At 36.5% G+C, this 22,340-nt stretch overlaps 1 pseudogene; it reads right to left on the reverse strand.

Moving 5' to 3' along the window:
- Window positions 1–22,340, reverse strand: part of LOC101344106 (suppressor of SWI4 1 homolog pseudogene) — a 95,157-nt pseudogene that overhangs the window by 36,539 nt on the left and 36,278 nt on the right.

Raw genomic sequence — 22,340 nt, forward strand, 5'->3', positions numbered from 1 at the left:
AAACAGTGACATGGTTTCTATAGATGCTATTCTTCTACTCTGGTAGCAATTACCAGTAGCAATTACTGGCAATTACTGAGACCAACTATTTACAATTTTCCAAGACATGTATATCTGAGAGTGTAGATTCGCAAAATTATGTCAAATTTTGTTAAAGTAGGCTTTTAATTAAATAGCGTAACTATTTCCCAGTCTTGAACTAATGACGTTTAACTGCATGACACAGAATTTTGAAAAAATATAAGATATAAACACCTACATGCAAATTAATTATCTTCTTGATTAAACATTTTAAATAAATATTTTTCACTGATCTTTAAGGAAAATTATAACTTCTTATTCATTTAAATATTGAATATCAAAAATTAAGTTTCTTTAATTTGCTCACCTTTTAATGTAGAGAAGGACTTGATTTCCCTTCCTAATTTACCTAATTCACAACATACTTCTTCAGTTGAATTAACCAGACCTTATTTTTACAGTTATGTAAAGGGAGGCTAGATTTTTTATGCCCATGGATATTACTGGCCACTTGATTTTTCAATGAGAAACAGTAAGGCTACCCCAATACCTGTTGCACATAAGCAAGATGGTTAGTCAAGATGTCTTTTTATTGCCTAATATGAGGATTCCCATATGTGACTGGATCCACATCAGAATTACACGGGGAGCTTTATAAAAATACCTAGATGAATACATCAACTCTGGGAAGTAAGGCCTGAGAATCACTATTGTTAGATGCTGATGAATATCCATATTTGGGATCCTCCGATATAGATTGAATCTTCCCAGTGGGCAGTGGTTACCTTAGATGCAAAACAGATTTTCCTGGGAGTTTTGTAACAATGTCAATACACAGATATTGCCTTCAGAAATCAGATTTCATTGTCCTGAGCATTTTTTTAATAGCCAGGCATTCTAACCCCTATTGCCGGCAAGTAGATTATGACTCATAGCGACCCTATAGGACAGAGTAGAACTGCCCCGTAGGGTTTCCAAGGCTGTAATCTTTATGGAAGTAGATTGCCACATTTTTCTCCTGCTGAGCACCTGGTGGGTTTGAACTTTTTGGTTAGTGCCAAGTGCTTTAACACTGCACCACCAGGACTTCTAGCTAGGCATTAGTACATTTTAAAACCCCACAGATTTTTCCGCTACCATTAACAGAAGCTCAGTGTCCCCTAAACAATGAGTGCCTGTTTTACCCTCATTTCTGTCTGCCCCTCGTGATGACTAATAAACTTTGATCTCTATACACTTGCCTATTCTAGATATTTCATATAAGTGGGATCATACAATATTTGTCCTTTTGTGTCCGACTTTTTTCACTCAGCATAATGGTTTCAAGGTTCATCTATGTTGTAGCATGTATCCGAATTTCTTCTTTTTTAATGGCTTAGTAATATTCCATTGTATGTAAGTACCACCTTCTATTTATCTGTTGATGGATATTTAGGTTGTATCCACCTTTTGGCTATTATGAGTAGTGTTGCAATGAACATTGGTGTACAAGTATCAATTTATATTCCTGCTTTCAAGTCTTTTGGGAATATAACTAAAAGTGGAATTGCTGGATCATATGGTAATTCTATGTTTAACTTCTGAAGAATTGCCAAACTATTTCCTGCAGCAGCTGTACCATTTTGCAATCCCACCAGCAATGGATGAGGATTCCGATTTTTCTAGAAGATATTAGCAATTCAAATATGTGTTAAAGGGTGGTAGATATTTTAAAGCATAATAAATTGCATTGTTCTTGCTGGTTGCCTTCGGGTCAGATCCCAACTAACGAGGACTCCATGCAAAATGGGATTGGACTGTTGTGATCTGTAGGGTTTTCACTGGCTGATTTTTGGAAGTAGATTCCAGGCCTTTCTTCCTAGCCTGTCTTAGTCTGGAAGCTGCACTGCAGCCTGTTCAGCATCATAGCAACAGGCAAGCCTCCACTGACTGGTAGATAGTGGCTTCACATGAGGTGTATTGGCCAGGAATTGAACCCGGGTTTCCCGCACTGAAGGCAACAATTCTGCCATTGAACCACCACTAACCTCATAATAAACTGTAGTGATTACTTACAAAAAAAGAAAGAAAGAAAAGAAAAAGCTCCTCAGTGATCCTAATGGATGCACAATGTAGAAGAACATTGCCCTGATAATCTACTAATTATTTTTAAACTCCTCCTCTCTCCTGGCCTTTGAAGTTCTAGTTAATATAAAAATTACTTTACATCAAATTGTTTAAGATTTAGTATCTTTGTTTTATTAGGTGTCTAACTACTTTCAAATCTCCTTCTCATAAGGAAGCATGCCAAACTCCTAAAACTATGCGTTAGACCAGAAAACACACGTATTGGTTGTTTTTGACAGGGGAGATAGATACCGGTAAGAAATAAGAGAAATGCACCTTCAAAAAATACCTTATAGTAGCTGAAAGTTATGAACATACCTGGATCCAGACCTTCCATAGACAATACTTGGTTGTTTATTGACCCTTGTTAGTAATAACTTTGTGCAGAAAGCCATGCTCACTCACTTTTAATTTAAAATCTCTCTTCTTTACTTCCATTGACACCTGGCTCTGTGTTTATTTGCCTGTATTGACAACCAAAAAAAAAAAAAAAATTATCATCAAATCTAATTCCCACTCATAGTTTCCCTATAGAGCAGAGTAGAACTGCCCCATAGGATTTCCAAGGCTGTAAACCTTTATGGAAGCAGACTGACACCTCTTTCTCCTGCAGAACAACTGGTGATTTCAAATCGTTGACCAAAGGTCAGCAGCCAGGTCTTAACCCATGTGCCACCAGGGCTCCTTGCGTTGACTACATACCCACCTATGTAGCTTTGTCACTTACAGGCATATCCCGCTTGATACTAGTGTTTCTCCCCACCTCATCCCAGGCTGGAGTGAAAATAAGGCAATTTCTGGAAGCTCCCTATGTACTTCATATGTAATCGTACCTCAAAATGTGTCTATGCTTGTACGTGAAATCTTCAGACCTGCTGTGGGGTGCAGATGAACTTATTTAGACTTACGGTGTTAAAAAGAGAGATTTCATGCTGGAATACTTTATGTTAAAACCTACCTGCTTTCCTTGATTCTTAATTTTAGATATCTGTCTAACATTTATTTAGGTTCCTGTCAGAATATTCAACTAGAAATCGATCTTACATTAACTTTTGCCAAAGACTAGCTTGAGATATGTGACATTTCACATTGGAGGTGGAATGCACAAATTAGCCAACCCCTCCTCTATGATCTTCACATTCCCTTCCCAGATTAAAGTAAATCATCAGACCATGACTTTGGGGTAATAACATCTTAATTTTCCAGAGCAATGACTCCTCTCAGTTGAGATTTAACATTATGCCTTCAGCTTTCTTAGAAGAATAATATAAGAGATGTTCTTTTGAAGAATGTTGTACACTTTTGGAAGATCCCAAAGTTGAAGACATTTTCCATTATATTACCTAATATCCCTTAGATGTATGTGACACTTTTCCTGCTAGATATTTAGCACCAGAAAAATAAGTTGTTTTTTTCCCAGGTGTTTTCCTTTACATGGCAATGGGAAACCTACATTTCAATATGTAACCATTTTACTTTGTCAGAAAGCCCTTAGCCAAACTGATTAAATTATTCCAGAAACATGCAACATATATCTTTATGTTTTTTTATAATGGTTTAAATCTATTTTGTTTTTTAAAACTTAACTTTGGGCATTTATAAAAATGGGATAATGAAATTTAAAAAAAAAAAATACTTGATATTGTAAGGTACCTAAAATTTTGTAGAAGAATATCAGAACATGTAATAAATAAATAATAAACCATAAATATGGTGGGATGCCACAATTCATCTAGGAGAATGGACCCTTAGCAACATATTAGGAGCCCATATGAGATTGTGTTTGGACTTACAAAATCAAGTTAATACATACTAACTTCAAATTACTCTCAACACTAGTCAAATCCTACTCTTGCCCCCTCCAACTCTTGCAGCCTTTTTTCCCCTCTCCTTCAGCATATCTGCACACCTCAACTTTGTTCTCATTCACAGCAGATGACTTCACAGTCTCCCTCTCAGAAAAAAAGAACCTTACACAGAAATGTCCTCTTTTCCCCAAAGTCAATCACGTAAGCCCACCTACATCTTCCGTCCATATCTTTTCTTCCTCCTTCTTGTTATCATTTAGAAGTACTTCCTCCTCCTATCAGAGCTCAATTTCTTCACCTAAGCTTTGCGTTCCCTTGCTCCCTGCCTTCTCAGGATTCTGATCATATTAATTAGCTATTTGTTCTCTTGTCTAGTAAACCTCTCCTTATCAACTGAATCCAGCCTCAAAGCTCTTAAACATGCTAACAAATCTACTGAAAAATGTAATAAAATAAAAATTCAGCTTTAACCTTTATCTCTGTCCAGCACCCCTTCGCTTCACACCTAATCCTTGACAGAGTTGTCTATAATGGCTTTTTTCCATTTTCTTACAAGCCATTCATCCTCCAGATTTATCTTGGCTTCCACTACAATTCCTCCAAAAGACTTTCACAAAAGTAACCAAAGACCTTCATCTTACTAACAACAAAGGTTATTTTTTTACATTTCAAATCACTGACCATCCAAGCAATGTCTGATGTTCTTGGCCTCTTCATACTTGAAATAGTGTTTTCCCTTGGTTTTGTTGACACTTAACATCCTGGTTTCCCACTTAGAACACTGGCTGCTTTGTAGACTGATCCCCCTCTATCAGCCATTAAAAGTCTGAGTTCCCAATGGCTCAGTTATAGATCCTCTTTTTATGAACCCATCTTTACCACTACCATCATATACATCAGACCACCTGTCATGGATTGAATTGCGTCAACTTGGTTAAGCCATGATTGCCAGAGTACTGTGTGGTTGGTCTCCATTTTGTGATTGTAACATGTTAAAGAGGATTAGGGTGGGATTGTAACACCCTTAGTAAGGTCAGATCCCTGATCCAATGTAAAAGGAGTTTCCCTGGAGTGTGGCCTGCACCACCTTTTATCTTACAAGAGACAAAAGGAAAAGGATGCAAGTAGAGAGTGGGGACCTCATAACACCAAGAAAGCAGCACCTGGAGCAGAGGGCGTCCTTTGGACCTGAGGTTCCTTCACTGAGATGCTCCCAGACCAAGGGAAGACTGATGATAAAGACTTTCCTCCAGAGCCAACAGAGACAGAAAGCGTTCCCGTGGAGCCGGCACCCTGAATTCAGACTTCTAGCCTACTGGACTGTGAGAGAATAAACTTCTCTTTGTTAAAGCCTTCCACTTGTGGTATTTCTGGTACAGCAACACTAGATGACCAAGACACCACCTCAGATTCTCCTCAGATTGTCGTTTCCTTCCATGTGCTGAAGACCCTCAAGTTCATGTTTCCGGACTAGACCTCTCATCTGAGTGCTATCTTCTTAAGAAGTCTCTTGAATGTCTCTGAGACACCTTAGACTCAACAAATTCAACCTAATTAACTTTCAGAGCTTCCTGTCATAGTGAAGGTAACTGACATTCATCCAGTTATGCAAGTCAGAAAATTTAGCACTTCCTTATCCCTTTTTCCATCATTTCCTTTAGATTTTATTTCCTACATTATTATTATTACTATTATTGTCAATCCTGCCTACATTTCTTCATCTTTCCTGTCACCACTGCAAGCTATCATCATTTTTTGCCTGGGCTCATGCAACTTATGTAATAGACTCTCATTTGGACTCTCTTATCCTTCTCACACTCCTTCCCCACATTGTAGTCAGAAAGGATTTATCAAAATCCAAAACTGATTATCAACATCCTTTCCATGTGCTTAAAACAACCTAGCATTTTCCATTTATCTTGTAATAAAAACAAAAATTCTTAACAGAGTCTTCAAGTCTATGTAATTTGACCTCTGCCAAATCTTTAGTCTTACATGATGTCATTTCACTCTCTCTGCATCATCTCTAGCCACACTAGCCTGCTTGTAGCTACTCAAAAATCATGTTCTGTGCTGCCACAGAGCATTTGCGCATGCTATTTCTTCTGCTTGGAACACTTTTCTCACCTCCTTTCACAAAGTAATCTCTACTCTTCCTTCAATTATCAGCTCCATCATTCCATAATCAGAACTGCCTTCACAGACTTTCTTGACCTGATTAAATCCCCCATTGTAAGACTTTTGGGCTACATACTCCTTCAGTTTATGGCCTTTATAGCAGTTAATGTGTTATCTTCTATTTCATTGTTCTGTAATGGTAAATGAACTTCACAAGGCATATCTGTTTTTACATCGTGTATGTGTGTCTCATCATATGTTCCATAAGCAATGAAGGAGTAAATGAAAGATCCAAAAGTAATAATAATAACAATTTTCCATTTTCGTTTTTATGGACAGGTCTACTAGTGATGAATCCTTTCAGTTTTTTTTTCATTTTTACGTTCCTTGTTTTATTTTTATGTTCATTGCATCTCTATGAGAATCTATAGAATTTTGATATCTACAGCACAATACAAAATTATTATAAAAACTATAGATAATGGCAAATGGCAGATGACAAATGACAGAGGTATTTGATTTATTTGTTCCAGCTCTTTAGCAGAGAATAATTTGTGGGTTATAGGAAAGTATAACCTTCAAAGTCCAGTGCCCTCTGTTTATTTGACATGGCCAGGGAATGGCATGGTTCACAAAAACACTGTGCTAAGCACGTTAAGAAGAAAAAACTACTCTTATCTTGAGGGAGGAGACTTGGTGGTACAGTGGTTAAGAGTGCAGGACTGTGAGAGGTTGGCAGTTTGAATCCACCAGCTACTCCTTGGAAACCCTATAGGGCAGTTCAACTCTGTAATGGTTTGGGTCATCACATCTATTATTGTGGTGTACTCAAATACACAGACCTCTTCCTTACTTAGGTTTTTTGTTTTGTTTCCATTTTTTCTTCTCAATCTTTAAGCATTCTCTCCATACTATTGTTTGCCTAATAGTCTTGAAGCATTTACCTGATTTCTTATGTTTCATACCCTTAAACTGTGAAAACTTACAAGCAAATGTGATAAAATTCTGTGATAAGCAAGTGTAAAGAAGCTCTGAATTAGATAATAAGATCCAGCCCTGGTGGTGCAGTAGTTAAAGAGCTCGAATCCACCACCCGCTCCATGGAAACCCTATGGGACAGTTCTACTCTGTCCTGTAGGGTTGCTATGAGTCGGAATGGACTCGATGACAAGGGGTTCGGGTTCAGAGTGTTTCAAAAATAATCTGCTGTATGAATAACTGAATGGAAAATATTTACCTAACTAAGTAATGTAGGCATTAATTTTCTTAAAAGAGGCACAAGGTAACAGAGTAGAGATACGGGGCTTTGGACACAGACAGACTGTGGATTGTCTGTGTGCCTTGAGTATAGTTTCTCTGAGGCTCATTTTCTGCCTTTTAAAAGTGAAGATAAGTACTTTCTTCTTACAAAATTATTGTACAGATTAAATGAGATATCTGTTAAATCAGTGCTCAGTAACTATTCCTATTGTTTCTATTATTACATTGTTTCCAGTTGTTAATATTGTGTAATAGTAACATTACATTAAAATTTGTAACATGCTATTTATTAGTAATATTAACATTATGAATACAGAGCTATAGAATTATTTATATACATTTTTCAAGTCTTCTAATTTGCTTGCTTGCTCACTTCTGTCTAATTGCTTTATTCATTATTTAAAGTCTGAAGTCTCCAACTATTATCCTTGCTGTGCTGTTTTTAGGTGGCATCAAGTCATTTCCAACTCATAGCGACCTATGTACAACAGAACAAAACACTGGTCCTGTGCCATCCTCGCAATCGTTGTTATCCTTAAGCCCATTGTTGCAGCCACTGTGTCAATCCATCTCGTGGAGGGTCTTCCTTTTTTTCGCTGACCCTCTACTTTACCAAGCATAATGCCCTTCTCCAGGGACTGATCCCTTCTGATAACATGTCCAAAGTATGTGAGAAGTAATCTCGCCATCCTTGCTTCTAAGGAGCATTCTGGCTGTACTTCTTCCAAGACAGATTTGTTTATTCTTTTGGCAGTCCATGGTATATTCAATATTTTTCTCCAACACCACAATTCAAAGGCGTCAATTCTTCTTCTGTCTTCCTTATTCATCGTCCAGCTTTCACATGCATATGAGGCAATAGAAAACACCATGGTTTGGGTAAGGCGCACCTTAGTCTTCAAGGTGACATCTTTGCTTTTCAACACTTCAAAGAGATCTTTTGCAGCAGATTTGCCAATGCAATGCGACTTTTGATTTCTTGGCTGCTGCTTCCATGAGTGTTGATTGTGGATCCAAGTAAAATGAAATCCTTGACTACTTCAATCTTTTCTCTGTTTATCACGATGTTGCTTATTGGTCCAGTTGTAAGGATTATTGTTTTCTTTATGTTGAGGTGCAATCCTAAAGGCTGTGGTCTTTGATTTTCATCAGTAAGTGTTTTGAGTCCTCTTCACTTTCAGCAAGCAAGGTTGTGTCATCTGCATATTACAGGTTGTTAATATGTCTTCCTCCAGTCCTGATGCCCCATTCTTCTTCATATAGTCTAGCTTCTTGGATTATTGTACAACTGTTATTTCTGTATATCATAAAACTATTATAGTGGAAATGTTTATTTCTCCCTTTAATTTTGTTATACTTCATGCATTTTGGGGCTCTCTTGTTAGACACATATATATTTATACTTGTTATATCTTATTGATGGACTGAATCTTTTATCATTATATAATGTCCTTCTTTGTTTCTAACAAAAAATTTTGTTTTAAAGTCTTTTTTCTTTCTGATATTGGTATAACCACTCCAGCTTTCTCTTGGTTATTGTTTACATGGAATAATTTTTTTCATCTTTTTACTTTCAAACTATTTGTGTCTTTGAATCTAAATTGAGTCTCTTGTAGACCCTATATAATTAGATCATATATTTGTATTCATTCTGGCAATATCTTCCATTTATTGGAGAATTGAATCCATTTACGTTTAATATAATTACTGATAAAGGACTTACTTCTGCTGTTTTCTTATTTATTTTCTATATATTTTATTAGTTTTTTAATTTTGCCATTTCTGCCTTCTTCTGTGTGAGATAAATATGTTCTATTTACCATTTTAATTCTCTTGTTTCTTTTACTATATATTTTTGAGTTATTTTCTTAGTAGATGACCTGGGACTTACATTCAACATTTTGTTGTTGTGTTGTTAGGTGCCATCAAGTTGGTTTCAACTCATAGTGACCCTATGTACTATAGAAAGAAACACTGCCCAGTCCTGTGCCATCCTCACAATCCTTGTTATACTTGGGCCCATTGTTGCTGTGTCAGTCCATCTCATTGGGAGTCTACCTCTTTTTCACTGACCCTGACTTTACTAAGCAGGATGTCCTTCTCCAGTGACTGATCGCTCCTGATAACATGTCCAAAGTATGTAAGATGTCGTCTCGCCATCCTTGCTTCTAAGGAGCATTCTGGTTGTACATCTTCCAGGACAGATTTGTTTGTACTTTTCGCAGTCCATGGTATACTCACTAATCTTCGCCAACACTACAGTTCAAAGGCATCAATTCTTCTTCGGTCTTCCTTATTCGTTGTCCAGCTTTCACATGCATATGATTCAATTGAAAATACTATGGCTTGAGTCAGGTTCAACATCTTAATGTACAGCAATTTAGTTCATATTAATACCAACTTAATTTCAATCATATACAAAAACTTTACTCCTATACAGCTCTACTCCCTTATGTTGTTGTTGTCACAAATTATGTTTTTACATATTGTGTGCCCATCAGCATAGATTTATAATTATGTTTTATGCAGTTGTCTTTTAAATAAGATAGAAAAAAGATGAGTTATAAACAAAAAATCCATTAATACTGATTTTATATTTATATATGTAGTTATCTTTATGAATATTCTTTATTTTTTCATGTGGATTTGAGTTATTGTCTAGTGTCTTTTCATTTCAGTGTGGAAGAATTCCCTTTAGTATTTCTTGTAGAACAGGTCTACTAGTGATGAACTCTGTCAGTTTTTTTTTTTGTGTGTATGTATATATTTAAAATCTGAGAATGTCTTACTTTCTCCTTCATTTTTGAGGGATATTTTTGCCAGATATAGAATTCTTGTTTGACAGTTTTTTTTTTTTCTTTCAGCATTTTGAAGATATCATCCTGCTGCGTTATGGCCTCCATAGTTTATAATGAGAAATTAGCTATTAATCTCATTGAGTATCTCTTGTATATGATTAGTCTTTTCTCTCTTTCTATATTCAAAATTCTCTGACTTTGGCTTTTGACAGTTTGATTGCAATGTATCTCAGTGAGTATCTCTTTGAGTTTATCCTTCTTGTAGTTTGTTGAGTTCTTCAATGGCCAGATTAATATTTTTTTATCAGATTTAGGACATTTTTGACCATTATTCTTTAAATGGAAACCCTGGTGGTGTAGTGGTTAAGAGCTACGGCTGCTAACTAAAAGGTTGGCAGTTTGAATCCACCAGGCACTCTTTGGAAACCCATGGGGCAGTTCTACTCTATCCCATAGGGTCGCTATGAGTTGGAATTGACTTGATGGCAATGGGTTTTGGTTTTTGGTATTCTTTAAATATTCTTTCTGCCCTTTCTTCCTCTCCTCTCCTTCTTAGACTTCTATCATGTATTTGTTGATCTCCTTGATAGTGTCCCACAAGTCTCTGAGGACCTGTTCATTTTTCTTTCTGTTCCTCAGACCGAATCATCTCAATTGACTTCTCTTTATGCTTGCCAGTTCCTCTTTTTACCAGTTGAAATCTGCTGTGGTGCCTCTCTAGTGAATATTTTATTTAAGTTATTGTATTTTTCAACTACAGAATTTCTAATTGTTCTTTTTTATAATTTCTGTCTATCAATATTCTCTATTTGATGAGACATCATTCTTATGGTTTACTTTAATTCTTTGAACATGGTTTATATTAGCTCATTTAACATATCTAAAATAGCTGATTTAAAGTCTTTGTCTAGAAAGTTCAATGTTTGGGCTTCCTCAGAGACAATTTCTATGGATTGCTTTTTTTCCTGTGTTTGGGCTATACTTTCTTATTTCTTTGCATGCCTCACAATTTTTTTTGTTGAAAGCTAGACATTTTGAATATTACAATGTGGCGGCTCTGGAAATCATATTCTCATCTTCTCCTAGAGTTTGTTGTTGCTGCTTGTTGTAGTTATTGCTATTCGTTTTTTTAGTGAGTCTTTTGAACTAATTTTGTAAAATTGGCGTTGTTTGTTTTTCATGGCCACTGAAGTATCCATTTTGCTAGTTTTGTGGTAAGCTAAGGAGCCTTGGTGGCACAGTAGTTAAGAACTTGGTTGTTAACCAAAAGGTTGGTGGTTCAAACCCACTCAGTGGCTCCAAGGGAGAAGAGACCTGATAAAGATTACAGCCTAGGAATCCCTATAGGAAAGTTCTACTTTCTCATTTCGGGTTGCCAAGAGTTGGAATTGATTTGATGGCACACAACAACAGTGGTCAGCTAGTGATTGGACAGAAAATTGTTTTAACGTCTGGAACTAAAAAAAAAAAACCCAACTTTGTGAATGATCTGTTCGTGAGTGTTGCAGCAGGCCTTCAACACTCAGCCAGGCAGTTTACAACTCTACCTTATCCTTTACTTTCTAGTTGCACAAAGACCAAATGTTAGTTCGAGATGAGAACTTAGGGCCTTCTCACGTCTTTCTTGAGCTTGCTAACAAGCCTTGGCATATGAATAGCCGTCTGAATCCCCAGAAATATGTCAGAACTTCTTGAAGTTTATTTCCCAAACATCTCATTTCCCAGGTTTTCCTCCCAAGTTTTTTGTTAGTCTATTATTTACACCAGCTGTTATCCATTACCCCAGGTAGACATAACTAATACATTTCCCTATAAGTGCTTTCACCAAAGACCTCAGGTGACTACCGCATCACTGGGACAGTTCCGCGTTAGGTGAGATAAAGGCAAGCCATTTGAACTCGTTCTCCAGGGAGTCAACAGACAGATCAAAACAAATAAGCACAATTCTTTGCAAATGAGAATTGTTCTGCTTCTTCTGGTTCTAATATCTGTACTCAGAATATAGGCTGTTATCTTCAAGGCTGCCACTGAGCTGGGGAGGGAGAGATGGGACAAGAAAAAGTTAAAATGTCACAAAGCTCTCTGTTCTGACAGAGATCAAGCCAGTTTTCCTTGATTAAGTATTCACCTGGTTGCAGAAAGCCTCTGGTTACTTTGCAGAGTTCCAAAAAAGTTGTTTCTGGTAGTTTTTTGCCTGCTTTTTGGTTGCTTTTATGTAGAAACGGACTTTGGATTTCATTATTCCACAATTTTTTTCTGACGTCATTCTTTATGTATATCTTAAACAATTGAGTGGAAAAGCCAGAACATTAAATTAAACAAAAAAAAGTTACAATAGTTTGTAGATATTACTTTAAAAAAAAAAAAATATTGTCGTCGAGTCAATTCTGACTCATGGTGACCCTGTAGGAAAGAGCAGAGCTGCCCCATAGGGTTTCCAAGGAGCAGCTGGTGGATTCTGACTGCCGATCTTTTGATTAGCAGCTGAGTACTTAACCTTAACTACTTGACTACTGTGCCACCAGGGCTCCGTAGTTATTATGATATTTGAAAAACAATCAATAAGTTAATTAATTTTACCCAGGCTAAATCTAAACATTCTTGAGATCATAATTATATCCTGAGTAACGGAGACCGACTTTCCTACTGACATGAACTGCATATTTTTACTAAAGGGAGATGCTTAAATTTCCTTAATCAAAGATGTTAGGAATAAAAAGAGACGTGGACGATGAAGGTTATATGTTTTTCAAACGGAAAGTTTTACTCACTCATGATTTTTTAAAATTACTTCTAAGACCAAACAGCTACTTTTGCTTAGAAGTTGTTTTTAGTAGATACTAGAGACAAATTATACAAAAGGTAGGTAAAAACTATCCACTTCAAGAAATCAAATTTATCTTCAGAAAAGACAAGGAGGACTTAAAAACATGTGATTTCCTGACAAAATCTGGGAGTAGAATCAGTATGTAATAAATGTGTGTCATCAGTACATTATGTCATCAACAGAACATTTCTATTTTATCTAAACTCACTACAATAAACATAGGACTATTCTAAAAGAGGCCCTGGTGGTGCACTGGTTAAGCATTTGACTGTTAATCAAAAGGTCAGCAGTTTGAATCCACCAGCCATTCCTTGGAAACCCTATGAGAAAGTTCTACTCTGTCCTATAGGTCACTATGAGTTGGAATCGACTCAAAGGCAATGGGTTCAGTTTTTTGGTTTTGGTATTTCAAAAGCGCAAGAACTATCCATTATCTTCAGAATGCCATTCACACTGGTACATCACTGACCTCCATACATTGAGGAGGATAAAAATTGTACATTCTTCAAGCTTAACTAAATTAATTTTAATGAAGTAAGACGCTCTATCACTGCTTTTAAGGCACCAAATAATGTACTACTTGTTACACACTTTCTACTCCAAACATTTTTGTTGGATCAACACTTACAGAACATTTCACAATTTTCTTGGTATTTTGTGTGCATGATTTCAGACAAATAGTATTTTATACCCATTTTAAAGGAAGGAACTTGATTTGGAGACTTTAAATCACTTGCCCAATATCCCAGTGCTGAAATGTATTGTGTGTCTATTTGATGCAAAAGCACAAGCTGATAGTTTCTTAAGTTATGTTGCAGTTCTGATACTAAATCCTCCCCCCAACCCCCATGGCATTTCTCTCTCGCTCTTTCTCACTCTGTCCCTGTGTGTGTGTGTGTGTGTATTCGTGTGTGTGAGCCTTGTGACTGACCACCTTATTATGAGTAGAAATCCATCTGTACTTGCTTCCCATTGATCTTAACACACCTTCACATACGTGATGGTGTTTGTCAGGTTTTCTCCTGAGTCTTCTCTATTCCAGGCTAAATGACCACTAGTTCCTTGACTATCTGCCACAAATGGGTCTCCACAGTATACCATAGCATACCATAGGAAGAAATATGGCCTGGGAACTGACAATATCAGCTCTGGTTTAGACTTCCTGGTTAAAAGCTCTTCTCAGCAGTTGCTAACTATATGATTGTGAGCATGTTACTTAACTCTCTAAGCCTTACAGTAAAAATAACAACTATCACAGTGGGATGATGTGAGGAATGAATGAGATAATCAGGACGAATCTTAGCACAGATTTGATGCATAATAAATGGCGGTTGTTACTATTGCTCTTTCTACTTTTTTAAAAAAATATATTCTTTTTAAATTTTCCTCCAACAAGCAGGTATTCAGAAGTATATAAAATTCTCTCAGTTTTGTTCAATCAGCTTTGAGCACAGTGAGATTATTCTAAATATATTGAATCCTGTATTAGTTTCCTAGGACTACATTAACAAAACAGCACAAGCTGGATAGCTTAGAAGAACATAAATTTATTGTCTCAAAATTCTGGAGGTTAGCAGTCCAAATTCAGAGTGTTGGCAGGGCCACGTTCTCTCCAAAGTTTTGAGGAGAGGATCCTTTCTTATCCCTCCTGGCTTCTGCTAGCCCCAGACATTCCTTGGCTTGCAGCTGCAGCATAACTCCATCTCATGTGACCTTCTTTCCCCATCTGTCTCTCTGTGTCTCTTCCGTTTTATAAGGAGGGCTCTCAGATTGAATTAGAACTCACCCTACGCTCATATGACCCCATGCTAACTTCACTGGTAATATCTTACAGGGCCCTTTCCAAAATAAGATAATTTCACAGGTACTAGGGGTTATTAAGGAGCCCTGGTGGCACAGTGGTTTAAGCAATCTACTGCTAACTGAAAGGTTGTTGGTTCAAAACCACCAGCGCCTCCATGGGAGAAAGATGGGGCAGTCTGCTTCTGTAGAGATTTACAGCCTTGGAAACCCTGTGGGGATGCTATGAGCCAGAACTGACTCAATGGCAGTGAGTTTGGTTTGGTTTTGAGGGTTATTATTTCAACATATTCTTTTGGGGGACCCAATTGAATTCATAACAAGTTTTAAAAAAAGATTGTAACATTTTTGTAACCACATCATTCTGATGACTTAAATTGTGCTTACTTATGATTTAAGCCCTTATTTTTCTTTTTTCGCTCTAGATAGAAAAATAGGCAGACAGACAAATATAGATAGCCTTACTTATGCTAAGCCCCATTTCCCCCAATCTGTTTGACAGAATTTTGATTTTGAGACCCAAGTACAAGACTTTACATTTTAGTAAGTTCCATCTTCTTAGGTGTAGTTCATTCTTTAACTCTTCAAGATGTTTTGGATATCAATTCAGTCATTTAATTTTTAACACTCCCATCTTCACGCCATCAGCAAATTTGATCAATGTGCCTTTTATCTTTTTACAAGTTGTTTATAAAAACATCAACAAAGACACTTCTCTATAAAGAAGTCCTACGGCATGGCACAAGCACCGCCCTGGAATCTGTTATTTAGTATATATTTATGCAACATTATGACAGAGCAATAAAAGTTACAATTTTTAAAGCTTACTGTTTTCGAAGCATTGTGCAAATGGTTTACAAATATTTCTTTCAAGCATTACAATGATCTTGAAATTAAGTATTACTGTGCCCATTTTGCTAATGAGGAAACTGAGTCACAGATCAGAGATCTCCCTGTTCTCTAACCCAAGGGGATTTGTTGCCAGCAGCAAATTATCACTAATCGTTGAAAGGATTGCATCGGATGATAACCAACAAAGCAAGCAGACAAAGTTGCAGTCCTTTAGAGGACCACTTCGCTTTTCTTACAGTCCACACTTTTAGTTTGTCATCCTATTTTGAAACTATAAAAAATGCAAAGCAGTTTGAAATAAGAGTCTAAAATCAAAATATAGAGAAAACTCTAATTAGAAGTACCTAGTGCTGTGAATTCAATGTCTCAACATTTTCCACGACGCTTTCTTAAATTCTATGATTTGTGTTGTGAATTTTAGAAACACTATACACAGTATTATTGAGTTCCTTCATAAATATACCATTGCAGATGCATTAGACGCTCCCAATGTCCCATTTAATTTAAACTCTTAGTGATGATTTACTCATAACAGCGTTATAGGTATCATGTAGGTATTATTATTATAAATATTTAGTATTTTAGAAATATTTTAAAATGAAATATAAGGAAATGTAGGCAGGATATGTGAGAAAGTTAACATATTTTAACTGGTGTTTTACTTCAGACACTGATTGAACCTCTTAGGGGATGAGTTAGCTGTTTATCTACACATGCTATTCTTCTCTTTTCATTAATTTAATTTAATTCCATTTATGTGTAACCTGAGAGTAGCATTCCCCTACAGTCTGCCCACTCAGTTTGTAAACTGAATTGAAGCCATCATCCCTGCTTTAATGGCTGTGAAGGACTTAGAAATTAATAGCTCTCTCTTGAATTAGTAAATTATATTTTTCCAAAGAGAGAACAGTGCCTCATAAAAATAAGTGACTAGAGTCACTTATATTTTATTTTTATAACAAGTCTTTTTATGCTACAGTTTTAAACCCTCTTTTTACAATAGCATCTTATATTATATAGTGCTTTATACTTTTCTGAGCACTAGCACGCGCATTATCTTATTTTCTCTTCACAACAACCTTCAGAGTTAAGTAGAGGAGACGTAATACGGGGCCTGCATTGCACATGGAGGAAGCAAGACATTAATTGACTTTTCACGAAGTGAGCTGATGGACTAGGCTGAAATCTTTTGGCAGCTAGTCCAGAATGTTTTGTGATGTTCTTGTTACCAGTAATGGGTAGATAGAGGAAGCATTAATGGAGAAAGAGCTCGATAGGTTGCTTATTCAATGATAAAAAAATTAACAAATTGTCAAATGCAGGGTGTTTATAATAATAAAAAAAATGAAATAAATCCTTAAGAGCATTTTTTACCTAAACTGAGAAGACAATGTATACTTCAAATTTTAAACTTTTAACACACACACGTTTCTTAATAGTATGAAGAAAGAATTCATCTTCTGATCTGAATAATTAAGTCAACTTCAAAAAGTTAGTCTTTTAAGCTGTACGTTTTTTATTAACTAATTTATTAAAAAAAAAGGAGATAGGAAACACTAATCTGTCTTTTGGTTATTTAAAAAAAAAGACTTGATTAAGTTGTACTCGTCTAACTCCATTAACTACTGTTTTTGCTAATTATCTTACGTGCCATATGCTACATATAGTTCTTATGATAAATATTTAAACTATTTCATGATTGCATGGTTTGTTTCCAGAATTCACAAAATCTCACATACACATACATAAATTTCCAGTGATGCTGAGTTCAGTCGTATAGAAACATTTTTTTTAGCAGCTATTACTCAAAAGGTTGGCGGTTTGAACATACCCAGAGGCACCTTGGAAGACAGGCCTGGCAATCTTTTTCTGAAAGGTCACATCCTTGAAAACCCTATGGTGCAATTCTACTCTGCATCCACCGGGTCCCCATGAGTCGGAATCCACAGCAATTAACAATGGCAACTGACAACAGCAAAGTTCTAGGCACCGTCCTAAGTAGTGGGATGAAAAGGATAAATAATATAGAGGCTCCAGACTTTGCCCTTGAGAGGGAAAGGCTTTATTATGTTATCATTCGTTGTTAACATAATATATTAAAAGGCGAATATAAAATGTGGGAATACAAATAAGAAAAAAAATTACTTCTTTCTGAATTATTCAGGAAGACATTGTAGAGGAGGTCAAAATTTGCTGAAGAAAGAGTGGAGAAGAGACCAAGATGCTGAAGCCCAAAAAGGAAGGGGGAAGATAAACTAGGACAAGGTTGAGCTGGAGCCAAGTAATAATGGATCTGATATGAGAAGCTAGAAAATGTAAGTTTTATGTCAAGTCCATTAAAAAAGCAAATACAAAAGCTCAATTGGAATTACAAAGGACTAAGGATATGCGAGGCACCCTAGTGGTGCAGTGGTTAAGAGCTCAGCTGCTAACCAAAAGATTGGCCACTGGAATCCACCAGCCGCTCCTTGGAAACCCTATGGGACAGTTCTACTCTGTCCTATAGGGTTGCTATGAGTTGGAATTTACTTGAGGGCAATGGATTTGGTTTTTTGGGGGTAAGGAAATGTGGATACATGTTAAGGCTTTCATAAACAATAGAAATTCACTCAAATGACCTTAAATCTCATGATCCTAACTCCAACCCACACACACAACAAGGTCACAAACGTCATGGTGGAGAACCTGGAGGCCTCTCAGGAACCCATTCTCTCTTCGGAGCCTTGTGGTTCTCTTTGCTTGCATATTTCACCATCTTCTTTGTTCTTTTTCTCCACAGATTGTCCCCTTGACCATGGCTGAAGATGCCTTTCCCACATTCCTGAGTTTGCATGCCCTCACAAATGGAATTCTTAGGAGTCCAATTTTGTGACAAGGGACTAGGGCGGCGCTAGGATGGACCAATTGACTAACTCAGGCAGTAACAGCTAAGACCAGGGTGGCAGGACTATGATACAAAGTTATTTTCTGAGGCTTCTTCCTGTGGTTGAAGTAGTTTTGGTGTAAGAAATGCTCAGAGAAAGAAGTATGAGTAGGGAAACTGAACCAAACCAAACCAAACCCGTTGAAGTCGAGTGGATTTCTACTCATAGCGATGCTATAGGACAGAGTCCAACGGCCTGATAGGGTTTCCAAAGCTGTAATCTTTATGAAAGCAGACTGCCACATCCTTTTATGGAGCAGCTAGTGAGTTCGAACCTCCGACCTTTCAGTTAGCAACTGAGTGCTTAACCACTGCACCACCAGGGATTCTTATAAGCAGGGAAGGCACCTCAAATTATGTATTCTACAGGTCAAATTTAGTTTCTAAAATGACTTCTTACATTGATTAACTGAAAAATTTTCTCAATTAAAAATTTGGTATAGTTTTGACTATAAAATATGATTCTATTATTTACCTTTGTATATACTTTTGTGTATTTTCATTTTTTTTGCCATTGTGAAAATGTGCTCAGTATTTCGTTTTCAATTTCTACAAATGTAAGATAATATAATCCCACTGTGGTCTCGTATAAGTTAGATTCTGCTATAAGCACTGGGAATCGTTTGATTCCGTTCATTGCTTTCCATCTCCTCCATAATAAGTCATCATCATCTCTTGCCTGGACAACTGTATCAGGCTTCTGGAGTCTCTAGCTTCCCTTGATTTCTTTGATCTATTCTCTCTTCTGAACCTGAGTAATCTTTTAAAAATGTAAATGAGATTATATCACTGTCATGGATTGAACTGTGTCCCCAAAAAATATGTGTCAACTTGGTTGGCCCATGTTTCCCAGTATTGTGTGGTTGTCCTCCATTTTGTGATTGTAATTTTATGTTAAAGAGGATTAGGGTGGGATTGTAACACACTTACTAAGGTCATATCCCTGATTCAATGTAAAGGGAGTTTCCTTGGGGTGTGGCCTGCATCACCTTTTATCTTACAAGAGATAAAAGGAAAGAGAAGCAAGCAGAGACAGGGGGACCTCATACCACCAAGAAAGTAGTGCTGGGAGCAAAGCGTGTCCTTTGGACCTGGGGTCCCTGTGAGGAGAAGCTCCCAGTGCCGGAGAAGGCTAATGAAAAGGACCTTCCTCCAGAGCCCACAGAGACAGAAAGTCTTCCCCTGGAGCTGGTGCCCTGAATTTAGACTTCTAGCCTACTTTACTGTGAGGAAATAAACCTCTCTTTGTTAAAGCCATCCACTAGATGACTAAGACAAACACCCAACTGATTGAAATTCAATGAGTATCCTCTCATTGCTCGTAAAATAAAACCGAACTCCCTTCCATGGCACCAGAAAGTTCTGCATCATCTACCCTCCTCTTTTGATGCCTTCAACCTCATCTGATACTCTTGTGCTTCTAACTTTCCTCATACCTGTTATTTTCTGTACTTCATAATGAATTGCTTTTGTGAGGAAGAAGGGGGAAAACATCAAAGACAGCTTTATGATTTCCTTTTAAACCACTTGTCTCCACCATCCCTATGCTTTTGTACGTTCTCTTTACCCTTTTTTTTTCAAGCCAGGCACTTTTTTCTTCCATGCATCACCTCAGATGTCACATCCCTAAAGAGTTTCAAATTACTTTGTCCATTTACTATGTCACCACCTTTGAATGTCCAGACTTATCAAAAATATAAAATCATCTTCTTAATTTATTAATTAACTTATTATTATCTGATTGTCTTTCTCTCCCCACCCCCAACTACACAGATAGAGATAGAGATTAGGCATAGAGACAGAGAGAGAGAGAGATTCCAACTCATGGCAATCCCACATGTGCCAGAGTAGAACTGCGCTACATAGGGTTTTCAGTGGTTGATTTTTCAGAAGTAGATCTCCAAGCCTTTCTTCTGAGGATCCTCTGAGTGGACTCAAACCAACAGTCTTTTGGTTAGCAGTCCAGTGTGTCAATCATATGTACCAACCTGGGACTAGAGATAGAGATAGAAATACAATCTTGTGGGTTAAGAGCATCGATGCCGAATCCAAATGGTCTAGGATCAAATCCCTGTTTCACCTTGCTAGTTATGTGGCCTTGGGCAATTTATGTATTATTTAATTGTCTTCCTCTCCCCATCCCCATTTTCTTAGATAGAGGTTACACATAGAGTTTGAGCTAGAGATTCGACAAAGAGACAGAGATAGACACAAGATAGTATAAGCAACATTATCACCATTTTATGTGGACAAGGCCACTGAGGCACAAAGGATTAAATGCCCAGTTTAGTGCATGTATGTGTCAGAGCACTGATTTGCAGTCTAGTCCTTGAGCCCAGACTCTTACCCGTAATTGTATTCTATTTGTAAGGAAACACATTTAAATATTTTATTATCTTTGCTAAGACTTTTAGAAATGTTTCTTTGCTATCTAACAAGGCATTCTAATCATGCCAGTAACTATTAATGAGAGACCAGTGAAGGGAGAGATGTGTTGGAAAAGAAGTTACTTAGTGTTTACCCGGAAAAATATAATCTTTCTGGAATGAAATGGTATACTGAAATGTTACGGCATCAAGTTCTATGTATTTACAGCAATTGCTTCCAGTAGTTACACTTGTGGTTCCAGATGGATCTTACCATGAAGAATAGCCTTTAATATATTTTTGCTAAACTACTTGGATAGCAAATCCTTCCTAATTCCTTTACTTTCCTCAACCCTGGACGACTAGCTCATTGTCAAATTCTGTATCATTCTGAAAATATCTAGGCTAGTTTTATAATATTATTTATCTTTATTGCTGAAAACCCAGCAGGTGAAGAAAAATGAAGACAATTTGGTAAATAATGGATGCAGAGATGACTTATTGTTTTTCTGCAATGAGAAATAAGCACAGTTTATTATGTGACCCTTCTTCAAGTGCCTGTCAAGAACTCAGAAGTAATAAAGCTTTACTTTCAAAGAGTGACTGATTTAAAAAATATATACGGTTAAAATGTTGTATCTCTTTATTAAAAGCTAATTTACTATTTGTGTGTTCACAGAAATAATGATAGATCTAATTTTTTCCTGAAACAAATTTGTAGCTGCCTTCCCCACATTTAATGCACAGCAACTCATTTATTCTTTTTGACTACAATTTTGGATATGCTTTAGTTTAAAATGCATTAAAAAATGGGAGGTTCTCTAACGTATGTGTGTTCTTTCTCCTTTATGAAACGTCATTTGAGATTCTAATCATTTTTCCCTTTGTAGAGCTTGAAGGTAGTAACATCTTTTGACTTTTAAGGCTATTTAGTGTCCAGCTCCAGGCTTTTATTTCCATTAATAGGTGAGATCTTACCAGCTTCTTTTCAACTATCAATTCTGTGATTTCACCTAATTAGAACATTCTGGAATTACATGTATATAACTCAACATCTTAGAATGCCCATGCATGTTATATTATATTCTTGTAGCAAAGGTTCAATGACGCTGCATTAAGTAATTTGTCTCGTTGAAAGGGTTTTGTTTCTTTTATCTTTTTGGTGTTCAATTTTTTTTTAATTATTCACAAAGATGATAATTTCTGTTTTAAAGATATAAATATTTAACATATATTCTCTCTGTCAGGCCAACTTTTTATTAAGAACTTAAATAATAGTTTTTTTTTTTTTTAATAAGAGAAGTTCTTACAAAATGGAAAAGCAGAAATTGTTCCTAAAATAAGTGGACAAAAAATTAATATGAATAATAAAAACACAAGAAATTTAACCCAAGTCACAACAGCAGAACTTACTTATTGTAGCTTATAGGAGTGAACTAGATAAAGACAATTAGATCCTAC

Source organism: Trichechus manatus, unplaced genomic scaffold (assembly GCF_000243295.1).
Source record: "Trichechus manatus latirostris isolate Lorelei unplaced genomic scaffold, TriManLat1.0 scaffold00019, whole genome shotgun sequence".
NCBI classification, from domain to species: domain Eukaryota; kingdom Metazoa; phylum Chordata; class Mammalia; order Sirenia; family Trichechidae; genus Trichechus; species Trichechus manatus.